Raw genomic sequence first — 12,943 nt, forward strand, 5'->3', positions numbered from 1 at the left:
TGAGAGACAGGAAAAAAGGTGGGATGTAATTGTGCATGAAGTTATGGGCACCTCAACTAGTGAAAGTCAAACCCAACTTAGAACAGAAATTGCCTTTTGGGTAGTCCAGGCAGCACTCACTCACGCAATACAATGTGATGGTGATAGTGACTGTCCTTGGTCTCCTTCTATTCTCCTTGGCTATAGCCTTTCCAGAGATATGTGCAGTTGCAAGCTACCAGTGCCCAGAAAGAAGATTGAGGGAAGGAGTGTGGACATTAATGGCAGGCCTGGAGCTTTGGTACAGATCCCCTTCTCCCTGCCCTCGCTGCCTCACCTACAACCCCCATCCCCATGCAGGCACAGTCTAGCTTGAGAGACTGAAAGGGTTTCACTTCCGCCTGGCTGCAGGAACCACAAGTTCAGTCTAGGTCGGAATTGGGAAAATCATAGTCAAAATATACCCAGATGTTCTTTCACACCCAGACGCGTGCGCATCCCCCGGCCATGGGGCGCACGTGAGCCCACGCCCAGCGCACCCAGCCCTGACTCACGCCAGAGCATCCTCAGCAGCTGCCACAGAAGCAGCCTCCTCCTCCTCCCTCTCCGCTTCCTCCTCCTCCTACTGCCGCCCCGCCGCCGCCTCCGCCGCCTCTGCTGCTGTGTCTCCTATCCCCTCATCCTCCTTCTTCCCCCAGTTCCTGCTCCTCCTCCCAGCCAGTGCCTCCTGCTTGGCGACATAGGGCAGAACCCTCAGCAGTGGCTCCCCCTCGCTGTTGCCACGAAGAGGCTGGAACAGGTCTGTATGGGGGACGCTTTGTTGCGGGCTGTTGGGAGTGCCTGTGGCTCCAAGAGCCCCTGGGAGGGCACGGAGCAGACGGGAGGGTAAATTTTTTTTATGAGGTTTTGGTCTTTTTAATGAATAGATGTGGTGCGATGGGGTGAAAAGGCGCTGGATCCCTTTGCCCGTTCGCTGTTCCTCTTGCTTCAAGGCGAGAAAACACCAAAGCTGCCCAGACTCCTGCTCCCCGCCCACCCCTAAAGCTCTCTTTCTTTGAGCCCCAGCCCCCTCGCATCCACTTCTCAGAGCTGAGCTTTCTCTTGTTCTTGGAGCTTATGATGGGGGCGGGAGCGATAGATGGAGTCATCCAGCGGGGTACCTGGGTGCATGGGGCTTTGTTACATACAACAAAAACCAGTCCTCACCAGCTTACAGTTCCATGCTAGGCTGCTGTCTGATGGTGGTGTGGGGTGTGGGCTAGGCAGACTAGGGAAGTGGGAGGATGTGAGGGGGCTCTCCCTGTTTGTGACAGGGCACACAAGAATGCAGTGGTGTGTGCCACGGATATCATGAGCGTTTTGTGAGGGATTCAGTGAGTGTATGTGTGTGTGTGTGTGTGTGTGTGTGTGTGTGTGTGCGGGGGGGGGGTGGTGGTGTATGTACGTGCTCCATGGGGCTGGGCTACTCTTGGCATTATATGTCCTTGGGTATCATCCCATGCCAAGTCAGATTGCAGTAATATGCAGATGGATCAATTCCAACCTGTTCTGCCCTTCCAATGTGACGGAAATACCCCCAGCTGGGGTTCTTATTTAGAATATTATAGATGTGGACATTTCTAGTCAGATTGACCAAGTCTTAATAGACATCGTTATTGTTCCCTCAAAGATGCCCAACTTTCTTAGAAGGTTTCCCTCAGCCAGTGAGCATCCAAAGCTCTTACAGTGATCCCTGCAGTAACCACCACCCTCCTTTAATCAGTGGATCCTCATTTCTTTTTTAAAATGTGTTTTTATTTATTTGAGAGAGAGAGAGAGAGGGAGAGGGAGAGAGAGAAACATCAATGAGAGACAACTATCATCCATCAACTGCCTCACAGCGCCCCCATCCCCCCACCCTGACACACACACACACACACACACACACACACACACACACACACACTGAGGATAGAACCCACAACCTGGCATGTTCCCTGACCAGGAATCAAACTGGCAACCTCTCAGTGCATGGGAAGATGCTCAACCAGCTGAGCCACACAGGCCAGGGCCTTAATTTCTTCTTTAATGCAGTGATGCTAGTGGTGGGCTAGGATGTAGAGATGTATGTTTGGAATAAAAGGAACATATTAAATGCAGCTTTGCATTAGTTGTGAATTTGGATTACAGGTTGTGTTTTTTTCTTCTTGAACCATAAGGTGTGAATTGGTATGGCCATTATTTCTTAAATTAAAGAAAAAAGAGATCAATAAAACTGAATGACACTGCTAAACCCTCTCTGACTTTTTTGTGGTTTTAATAAAGCATTGCTTTTTCAAGGTCCTAAAAACACAGTTAAGGATAGTGATCATTCAAACAACCAACATTTATTAAATACATGCTATGTGCTCGTAATAATTTTAAGTATTGGAAGTATGGAAATGAATAAAACATCTTCTCGGCTCTTAGGGAGTGCACAGTCTGGTAGGCAAGATAGATTGTGTAAACAGATAACTATAGGAGAGTATGACAAGGGACAGGCAGGGTACTGTGAGAGAGCACAGAGAGGGATGCCTGGCTGGGGGTCAGGGGTAAGATCAAGGAAGGCTTCACTGGGGAAGAGGCATTTGGGTGAGTTTTGAGGAATTAATTCACCAGGTGGCTAAGTTGAAGGGACAGCATGTCTAAAGGCAGAGGAATCATTGTTAAATAAGACTTCAGGACATCCTCAGAAGTGTTACTGTCACATTCTCAACCAATTCAGAATGAATCTCTCTGGACTGGGATGGTGATTAGTGGTGAATACAAAAGGAGCCACTATTGGGTGAGGGGAAGTAGAGGAGGGTATAGGGGGGTAAATGGTGATGGAAGGACACTTGAAGTGGTGAACACATAATAGAGTATACAGATGATGTGTTATAGAACTATACACCTGAAACCTGTATAAATTTATAATTTTATTAGCCATTTCACCCCAATAAATTCAATTTTAGAAATTAAATTAACTTAGAAAACAAAAAGAGCCAGTATTGCAGATTGATAAGGATCAGAACACATCCCCATCTTAAGAAATGTCTAGCTCATTTATTAATATTAGTGTGTTTTGATTTAAGCAAATATGGTATGTGTAAGTATGGATTTACAAGGCAAATGAACTAGATGGACAGTATTCACATTGCAGAGTTTGTTGCTTTACAAAAGGATTTATAATCAGATCATCTTAAATAACAGTGCCCATCTGACCTTGACAGTGAAATTTTTACCCCCAGAATACATTTACACAGGATTTTTCATACAGCCAATGGGTTGTATACCAAAAAAAGGTATACCTGTATTACAGTTTGCACAAAAGTAACCAATTTTAATAGAGGCATTTTCCCTCATGGTGTGAATGTTTAATAATAAATATTGTAATGAAACATGAAAATAGTAGTAATGAATATTAAATCCATGTGTGTTCCTTTATCATTTGAATTGTATATAAAATACAAATGAACCAGTACAAGGTCTTCAGGGATTTTTACATTTTAGGTACTTTTAGTAGTGTCACTGGTAATTAATGATAGCAAAAAATTCTGTGCTGTATTTTAGTTTTGAAATAGATATATGATGAGTACTATAATACTCATATGATTAAGCCAGAACAGGGACACATTCTGAGTCTCCTCATTTGTTGTTTTGTTGCTGATTGCATGGGTTGATGCTTGGCACTGGAAATGAACCTAGGAGATCAATTTAAGAGCATAAGCTCTGAGGGTTTAGACCAGCATCCTAAGCACCTCCTCCCTTAAATGAATACCAAAAGTAGCCCTGGGTCCTATTTGAAAGAAATTCCAGCAGAATTAGGTGAGCTTGAATTAACTTTCTGCCTACTCTGGCCAATGCCCTACTGCAGGGGAAACGATGGCCTGGGGTCCTTGGGTGCACCAAGGCCCTTTGTTTACTGGCTGTCAATACCACAAGGTATCGGGCAATATTTCTAAGAAACATTCTCACAGCTTGGACTGGAATAGAATTCATCTGTTTGCTATGCTGATACTTAGATCAGTCTAGTGCAGTGGTCGGCAAACTCATTAGTCAACAGAGCGGCAAACCGCGGCTCGTGAAGAAGACTAGTTCCACAGGATGTTAGGTGTTACACACACACACACACACACACACACACACACACACACACACACACACAGTTTTGTGGTCAAGTTTAATTTAGAGATTCTTAAACAGAAACATGTTTATTTTATGCAGGGCTTCTAAAAGTCATTACTAGCTAATGTAAATTGTGACTCTTCAGGTGAATAGAATATGCAATGTTTCAGAGATGTATTGGCCCACAGAACTTGGTGTTCCTACAAGAATTCAGTTGGACTGGTGTGGAGAATAACATTCTTTGGGCAATGATTAGCAAGAGAAATTCCTGCTGAGTTCAGAGGCTGGTAGTATCTTGCTGGGTAAACTTGATGACTCTGCTTCACCCCTCTAGGCTTTCCTTCCTCCATGTGTTAAACAGGCTGATAATAATCACTGCTCTCACCAACTGTGATGGTGTGATGACAACTAAGATAATATCTCTGCAAGTATTTTGAGCTCTTTAGAAGAAAGGCTCTATGTAAACTCAAAGTTGTTATGAAAGGGAATTGAATAATTAAAGCAATTATCCTAATAATTCAGACTCAAATCCTATTTTTCTGCTGGGTTCTTGGACAGACTGCCTCAGTTCTCTGCTCTGCTTTGATTGGAAAGACCTATCCTCATTCAACCTTGGGTGACTCAGATCTCTGGGATTATTTCCTTACACATCCTGAAAATTTCAGCGTGGACTTTAATTTCCTGGTCCAGAGGTATGATTAGTACAGCCTCAAGAAAAATCCCATCAATCAGAACACCTCCTACTGACCAGAGAACCCCGGAGGTGGGAATTAAATTTAGTTGGGAAGTTGCTTTTATCTTTCAGACTCATTTTCTTGCAGCAGCAGTTCTAAAAGGCCATCTTGAAAGCTAGCTGCTACAGGGTTCATCTCCAGTGGCCCCAATGCCCTATTTGGGCTGGAGCCTGGTTTGCAGAAGAGGTTTCTTGAGCACCATTTGGGGGTTCATTTTGCCAATAGGAAGGGGTGGTCATCTTTAAGGAACTTTAAAGACAAAAGAAAAAGCACTCATGTGCTAATGACCCTTCCTGTTTCCCTTGACTCTTTATTAATTTCCTCAACCTTTATTCTTTACAAGGTGCCTTTAAAAAAAAAGAATGGAGTTCTTGAGAATAATCCTTGCAAACTGGGTTTGGCATAGAGACTGATGTGCAGGCATTAGAGTTATTAGTTCTACAGTGCTCTGCACATGGGCCAGCCATTCTCTGCATGAAAGCAGCAAGCTTCATTTGCAGTAGGAAAGATTTAGACTAGTCACAGAGAAAACTGTATGATTTTAAGATTGTGACACTAAGAAGCATGTGAAGTTATTCTCTGTTCTGGAAAGTTTAGTGGAAATTCCTGTCCAGTAGGGGAGAGTCATAGAATAGTAGAGCTGAAAGCATCTTTTGAAGTTTACCTTGTGCAAATCATTTATTTGGATGAAGAAAATGAGGAAGTGAATTGCCTAAGATCACACAGCTACCACATGACAGGACAGAAGTGATGCTAAAGCTTAAAGCTGATACCTACTACTATCTGCTGCCTCATAATACTCTTTCTATTAAACTTACCTTCTTGTGTAGTTCAGGGGAGTATGGATGGGCTCATTCAGCGGGACTTGGAGGGCATGACCATGACTGAATTGTGTCAGGTCTATGTGGCAACTTGATCAGATGGACAGGTTTCTAGCGAAACCTTAAAAGGCCATGGTTCCCCTCCACTCACTCCATTCTTCTTGAGTATATGGTTGCCTGAGTCACCAAGCCAAACAGCCATCAGGAAACTTGGAGTCTGGGTGTTCTGTCTAGAGATTCAGTGGGTAAATCAATTATCCAACTCCCTCTACCTTGGTGGTTATTAACTTTTCTGTGGACCAAGGACCTCCTTGAAAATCCAGTGAAAGCTACTAATGCACTACCGAAAGAAAGGTTCACATCCACTAACATGTGCATGTAATTTTAGGGCCAACTATGGCTCCTACTCTGCTAGCTCTTGGTGTTGGTACACAGCCTAAGGTCACTTATAGATGCTCCCTAAGATTCTCAGAGCTGGGATTGTCAACCTTAACTTGGATGAAATTGGAAATACTGGGAAGAGCCTTGTGCCAAATAGATTGGGGGAGGAAGAGTTAGGGTGGAATTTCTTTAGGATCAAAGAGTGGGATTGAATCCTGAACTATAGATGAAAACAGAAAAGGAATTGAAAATCATTTAGCCATGTCCCCTTCTCCCTACCTGTGAAAGAGATGAGGGTATATGAGGATGGCAAAAGAAAGATGGGATATTTGGATGGATGTGAGAGAAAGATCATTCTACAGAGGGTGTCAATCATACCATAATTGCATATAATAAAGAGGTAATATGCAAATTGACCCTCACACCCTTGCACAAGATGGCTGCCCCCATGTCGTCAAAGATGGCTGCCACAAGATGGCCGGCAGGGGTGGGTAGTTGTGGGTGATCAGGCCAACAGGGGAGGGCAGTTAGGGGTGACCAGGCCAGCAGAGGAGGGCAGTTGGGGGCAACCAGGCCAGCAGGGGAGGGCAGTTAGGAGCAAGCAGGCCTGCAGGGGAGGGCAGTTGGGGGGGACCAGGCCTGCAGGGGAGGGCAGTTGGGGGCAGCCAGGCCTGCAGGGGATGGCAGTTGGGGGGGACCAGGCCTGCAGGGGAGGGCAGTTGGGGGTGACCAGGCTGGCAGGGGAGGGCAGTTAGTGGTGACCAGGCCAGCAGGGGAGGGCAGTTGGGGGCAATCGGGCTGGCAGGGGAGCAGTTAGGCATCGATCAGGCTGGCAGGGGAGTGGTTAGGGGGTGATCAGGCTGGCAGGCAGGCGAGCGGTTGGGAGCCAGCAGTCCCGGATTGTGAGAGTGATGTCTGACTGCCAGTTTAGGCCTGATCCCACAGATTGGAGAGGGTGCAGGCTGGGCTGAAGGAACCCCCCCTCCCAGGGAAAAAATTTCATGCACCAGGCCTCTAGTAATTGCATAAGATGAAACTCTTCTAAAAATTTGACAACCTTCTACATCTTTCCAGCATTCCTTCTCCTAGTTCAAGTTCTAAACAGCAACAGCTCATGGTTTTAGGTATTAGAAATTGTCTTAGATGCTGGAACACCATGTTCTTGAAGAGGACATTTTTAGAGGCTGAGAGTGGGAGCTGGACATTGTGGGGGAATGGCACAGTTTGCCTCACTTATCATTTTAAAAAAGCGTTTTTATGATCAAAATAATATATGCTTATGGTTGTAAAAATAGAAATATGAAGTAGAATGTTCTGAGACTCTCTGCCACTGATCCCCCACTATGTTCACAGTTTGGTATGTATCATTTTGTACATGTTTTATGAATATTCATATATTCATATTCATCAAATAATAAAAGGAGTGACCAAATGTTTCACATACTACTCTACAACATGATTTTCATTTAACTATGTCAGGAGGTCTTTTTCTGCCAGTATACATCTGGTTATTTAATTTGAAAAAATAGTTGCACAGTACTCATACAATTGTGACATAATTTCTTTAGTCCAAACTTTATTGATTAATTTTTACATTATTTCTAATGATTAAAATTATTAAATATCGTTGCAACATACCTCCTTTTACATGTATCTCTGCATACTTTTGCAAGTGTTTGTGTAGTATAAATTCACAGTAGCAAAATTGGTGGTTCAGAGTTTGGTTTGCCCATCTTTGATTTTTATAGACCCCCACCAGGAAGACTACAGCATCTTACATTCCCACCACCAATGGACATTTCTGCATGATCTTCCTTTCCAATGTAAGATATTATGAAGCTTTTTAATTTTTGACAATATGATAACTGAAAAAAATCTCCTTTTTATTTGCACTTTTTGAATATTAGTGGGGCTGAACATCTTTTCATGTGTTTATTGGCCATTCTTGTGTCTTCTTCTGTGTTGCCATTTCATATTCTTTGCCTGTTTTTCTATTGAATTGTTCTTTCTTGTTTTGAGAACTGGGATCACTTTATGTATTTCAGATAGTACCTACTTAACTATTATCTATGTTGCAAAAATATTAAGCAGTTTATTACTTATCTTTTAATTTTGATTTTAGTGTCTTTCATTGTACAGAAATGTCTGAAATTTTTAAAAATCATAATTGTCACTCTATGCCTTTATGAGCACTCAATGCCACAGTGAACATCCTTGGACTATATAATATGAATTTGGCTAATTATTTCCTTAACATAAATTGATAGGACTGCATTTGTTCAGTTATTTTTTCTAGATATTGCCCAATTGCTCTCTAATGTGTTTTTAACCAATTTACATTCCAATCAAAGTATATAAAAGTATATCCTGCTCCTCTTCAGGTTTTGTTTCTTAAATCAAGTGTGAGGCAGGAATTCATACTGACACCACAAAAGGCTTGGAACAGAAATCCCTAATTGCACATAAAACACATGTAATACACTCTTCACCTTCAGCTATTTAAGCAAATATGCTTTTAAATTCATACCCAACTAGAACTGTGTCAAAAGCATTTTCCAACATCAAATCCCTCTAAATTCACTGTGAATTGAATGGTCATTTAGGATAATTTCTGCTGGCAGCAGCCACTGCAGCAGACAACGGCAAACAAACTTTAGAGATATACCATGTAAGACACTTGGGATAAAGCTACTGATGCATCTTCATTGACCTCTAAGAACAGCTAAATTTGTTCCAGAATTTTCCAGAAGCTGAGTCCTGAGTAGAAGTCAGTTTCTATCCTACTTGACTTCCTGCAAAGAAAATGAGTTTGAGGCTCTCCCATGAGATGCTATTGTAACAGAAATAAACAGTGATGTCACCCTCTGCAAAGGGAATAGTAGGAAACAGGTATAGGGGTAGTTTTTCCCCTCACTCTACCTGAGATTCTTGTATCTCTTTTCTGCTAACATCCAGATATGGTCAAGGGGAATTTAGTATTTGCTTTAGGCCAAGAGTAGCATCTGTGGATAAGGAGAAGATGGAAATCAGAGTGGTCTTTTGTGTGGTTTAGGAACTACCTTTGTCTGAAGAGAATCAGCAGCAACCTTAAAATCCTCTGGGGTTGCAGAACAGTGTTGGAAGCATGAAAGAGTGGTGACAGTTGTTATCCATTTTACAGACACATGTGAAAAGAAGAAATGCTCTGAGAGTTGGACATTTCAGGAAAATACTCCTGAAATAGCCCCCCACCCCAACACTTGCTAGCTAAAAGTTTGGCAAATTCTCTTGCCTAGGGATGGATATAGGTGCCTTTTAAATATAACTTGTTCATGTGAGAGATTTCAGAATGCCCTTTGTACTTACCTATTGTTCACTTTACCTAGTGTGGTACTTACACAGCCCACACCTGGGATGCCTATAAGTTATCAGAAGATGGGTGGATTATTGTACCCAAAGGAATAATTTGGATTATTTGAACTATTAACAATTATGATTTATGGTTTTCCACTTACCTCAAAATTTTTGTATTTGGCAAACTAGAGCCCTGGTGCATGAAAATTCATGCACTGGAGGGGGGGTCCCTCAGCCTGGCCTGCCCCCTCTCACAGTCTGGGAGCCATAAGGGGCGGGAGGTGACCCGGCAACCAGGGGAAGGTGATGCCCCATTACACCTCTGCTGTTGCCACTGCCAGCAGCACAAGCCTCAGCCGGCTCTGGTTACCTGAGCCTCGGGCGGCCCTGGGTGGCTGCGAGGCTTGGCTGCACCTCAGGCCCACCCTGTGTGGCTGGGCAGCTGACATCTGAGGCTTGCCTGCACCTCAGGCCAGCCCTGGGCGGCTGGGGGGCTGAAGGGACTGGGGGACTCCAGAGGCAGGCATGTTGAGCAGCCGGGCCTGCTTGGGGGCAGATCCGGCCTTGCCACGCGCCTGCCGCCCTGGTGGCTGAGGGGACTGGGCGCCGCCATCTTGTGGCTGTGGGCGCCTCCATCTTTGAGGGCAGGGCAGTCAATTAGCATATTCCTTCCTTATTGACTGTGGATAGCACTATCTTTGAGGGTGGGCCAGTCAATTAGCATATTCCCTCCTTATTGGCTGTGGGTGCCGCCCTCTTTGTGACAGTGTGAGGGTCAATTAGCATATTCCCTCTTTATTAGATAGCATGGCTTTAGAGCAGTGGTTCTCAATCTTCCTAATGCCGCAACCCTTTAATACAGTTCCTCGTTGTGGTGACCCCCAACCATAAAATTATTTCCGTTGCTACTTCATAACTGTAATTTTGCTACTGTTATGAATCGTAATGTAAATATCTGATATGCAGGATGTATTTTCATTGTTACAAATTGAACATAATTAAAGCATAGTGATTAATCACAAAAACAATATGTAATTATATATTGTGAAATATTTATTTCTAATTACAAATAAATGAAATTTTGTCTTGAATCATGGTGTAGCATGGGTAAAAGTCTTAATATAACAGCAGTAAACTACATTGCTACGTTTTGCGACAGTACGCGTAAAAAGCCAACATCAGTGCGAAGGTTGAGATTGCTTCTTTCTCACCAGATCAGAAATTCTCGGTGTAGTCTTTGCAAGAGCACAATGAAGATCATCTTCCACAACAAGTCTACTTCTGTATTTAGACTTGATAACCAACAAGCTGGAAAACCCTGTTTCACAAAGATATGTTGTTGGAAATGGAAGAAGAAGGCGCAACACAGTCTCAGACAGAACAGGATATGACTGCAAACACTTGATCCAGAATTTTGTAACTGGCATTGTAGAGAAATCAGTTCTTGCTGCATCGCTGTTAATAAGTTCAATTAACTCCTCTTGTGCTGTCTCAGGAACATCTTCAACTCTGACTGTGAATGAGTTTCTGGCAAGTGCAAATGGGGTGTCAGGTAGATTTGGAAAGTATGATGAAATTTCGTCTGCAAGGATGTTCAAGTGTTCTTTCACAGAAATTATCATCATAATCCTTTTGTCTGGTTCAATGTCACGTTCCTCAAAGAAAGCAGATAAGGTAGGCAACATGTAAATTTTATTTTCATCCAGTTTTTTTTTTGCCAAAGCTGAAGTTTCATTTGCAATGATCGGATCTTTTCAGACAAATCAAGGCATGTTGCATTTGGTCCTTGCAGTGATAAATTTAACTCATTCAAGTTGGCAAAGATGTCAACCAAGTAAGCTATTTTCTGCAGTTCACTTTTATCGCTGAAAAGTGCTTTGAACTGCGGTCTTGCTTTCTGATTAAAAAAACGTTTTGAGTTCATCACGAAGCTCAAAAACACATTTTAAAACTTTTCCTCTCAACAACCATCTCACTTCAGTGTGAAATAGCAGAGCATTGTTTGGTGCATCCAACTCGTTGCACAGTTGTGAAAACAGTCTACTGTTTAAAGTGCTTGCCTTTACAAAATTGACAGAACTTATGACGCTTTTCATTACTTCTTGTAACTCTTGTGGCAGCGTCTTTGTTGCTAATATTTGCCAATGAATCATACAGTGAGTTCCGATGGCTTTTGGTGACTCATTCAGTACCAAACGTTGAAATCCAGATTGACATCCTAGCATAGCTGGAGCACCATCTGTGCAAACACCACAAACCTTTTCCTAAGAGATCTTATGCTCTTTCAGAAATGAACCAACTGTGTCAAATACATCACGTGCAGTAGTTGTTGTTTCAAGAGGTTTGCAAAAACGAAACTCATTTTTAAAGTCGCCATCATTAATATACCTCACGTAAACCAGTAACTGTGAACAGTTTGCAACATCTGTAGATTCATCAAGCTGGATACTAAATATTGGAAGTGGAGCAGATTTAATTTCCTGGATTACCTGATCAAGAATATCAGCAGACATGTCATCTATTCTTCTGCATTAGATAAGGAAATTGCACTCAATTTCATAACAAATTCATCTCCGATCATAACTCGAACAATGTCTTTGGTCACTGGCAACAGTAAATCCTCAGCAATGGTGTGAGGTTTCATAGCTCTGGCGATTCTGAGTGCCACCAAATATGAAGCTTCAACGGCTGCTATGTTTTGTTTGTGGTACTTGCCACCAGTGTCAAGTCTGGCTTTCTTGAGTCCATCAGCTTTGCTTCTAAAATAGTTGGTATCCTTGCTGGCAAAGCTTGGATGCTTTCTATCAAAATGGCGTTTTAGTTTGTTCGGCTTCATAGATTCAGCTGATAGAACTTCACAACAAATAACACATTGGGGTTTCTCAATTCCTGCTGTAATTATTGAGGTAAAACCATACTGTAAAAAATACTATATTTTCTTTTCTTAACGTTCTCTACACAATCCATTGTCATGGGATGGTTTGCTAATGAAAATAATATATAACAATAGCTTCAATAATACAAAAGATGATACATGGCATAGTTCAGTCAATACAGTTCATTAAAGTTTCCCATGATTTACCATTCTCTGTGTTGTTGTTTTTTTACATACCTGTTACTATCACAAGGGGGCAGTATTCACATCAACCACAGCTGAATATAAAAAGACAGATCAGCATCCAGATTAAGTTCCCATGGTACAGTTTTTTTTTTTTGCAGTAGTTGATGATTTTACAATACATAATTTTACATTTACCCAGTAATTATAGTTCTTGAAGTGTCGTTTTACCTGCAATACTGCTTCTTTCAACACAGTAGCTGCTTTTAACAGAGTAGCTGCTTTCAACACAGCAGCTGCTTTCTACATAGTAGCTGCTTTCTACACAGTAGCTGCTCTCTACACATGTGTGACTGGTCTGAATAAGTACATTATGGCGCCAACCCTGTCACATACACCTGTATTTGTATGGGGTGTATGTGATGGGGTTGGCACAATGATGTCATCATGCCGGTTACTCGTATGTGGGCGTATCTGCATGTGGGTGGACCCGCCTGGAGGTGGATAGAGGA

The 12,943-nt window shown here is 42.5% G+C and overlaps 1 protein-coding gene across 3 annotated transcripts in view; it reads left to right on the forward strand.

Annotated features, from left to right (window-relative positions):
- The first annotated feature begins 413 nt into the window (after positions 1-413).
- PAK3 (p21 (RAC1) activated kinase 3) overlaps positions 414-12,943 on the forward strand; it is a 450,753-nt gene continuing 438,223 nt past the window's right edge. Inside the window, exon 1 of one of the 3 annotated variants that reach the window (XM_080652995.1) lies at positions 414-778. The gene's annotated coding sequence lies outside the window, so the exon portion shown is untranslated. The remainder of the gene's footprint in view (positions 779-12,943) is intronic. The other 2 variants (XM_080652994.1, XM_080652999.1) reach the window with 2 other exon arrangements.

The sequence above is a fragment of the Plecotus auritus genome, assembly GCF_963455305.1.
Source record: "Plecotus auritus genome assembly, chromosome: X".
Classification (NCBI taxonomy): Eukaryota; Metazoa; Chordata; class Mammalia; order Chiroptera; family Vespertilionidae; genus Plecotus; species Plecotus auritus.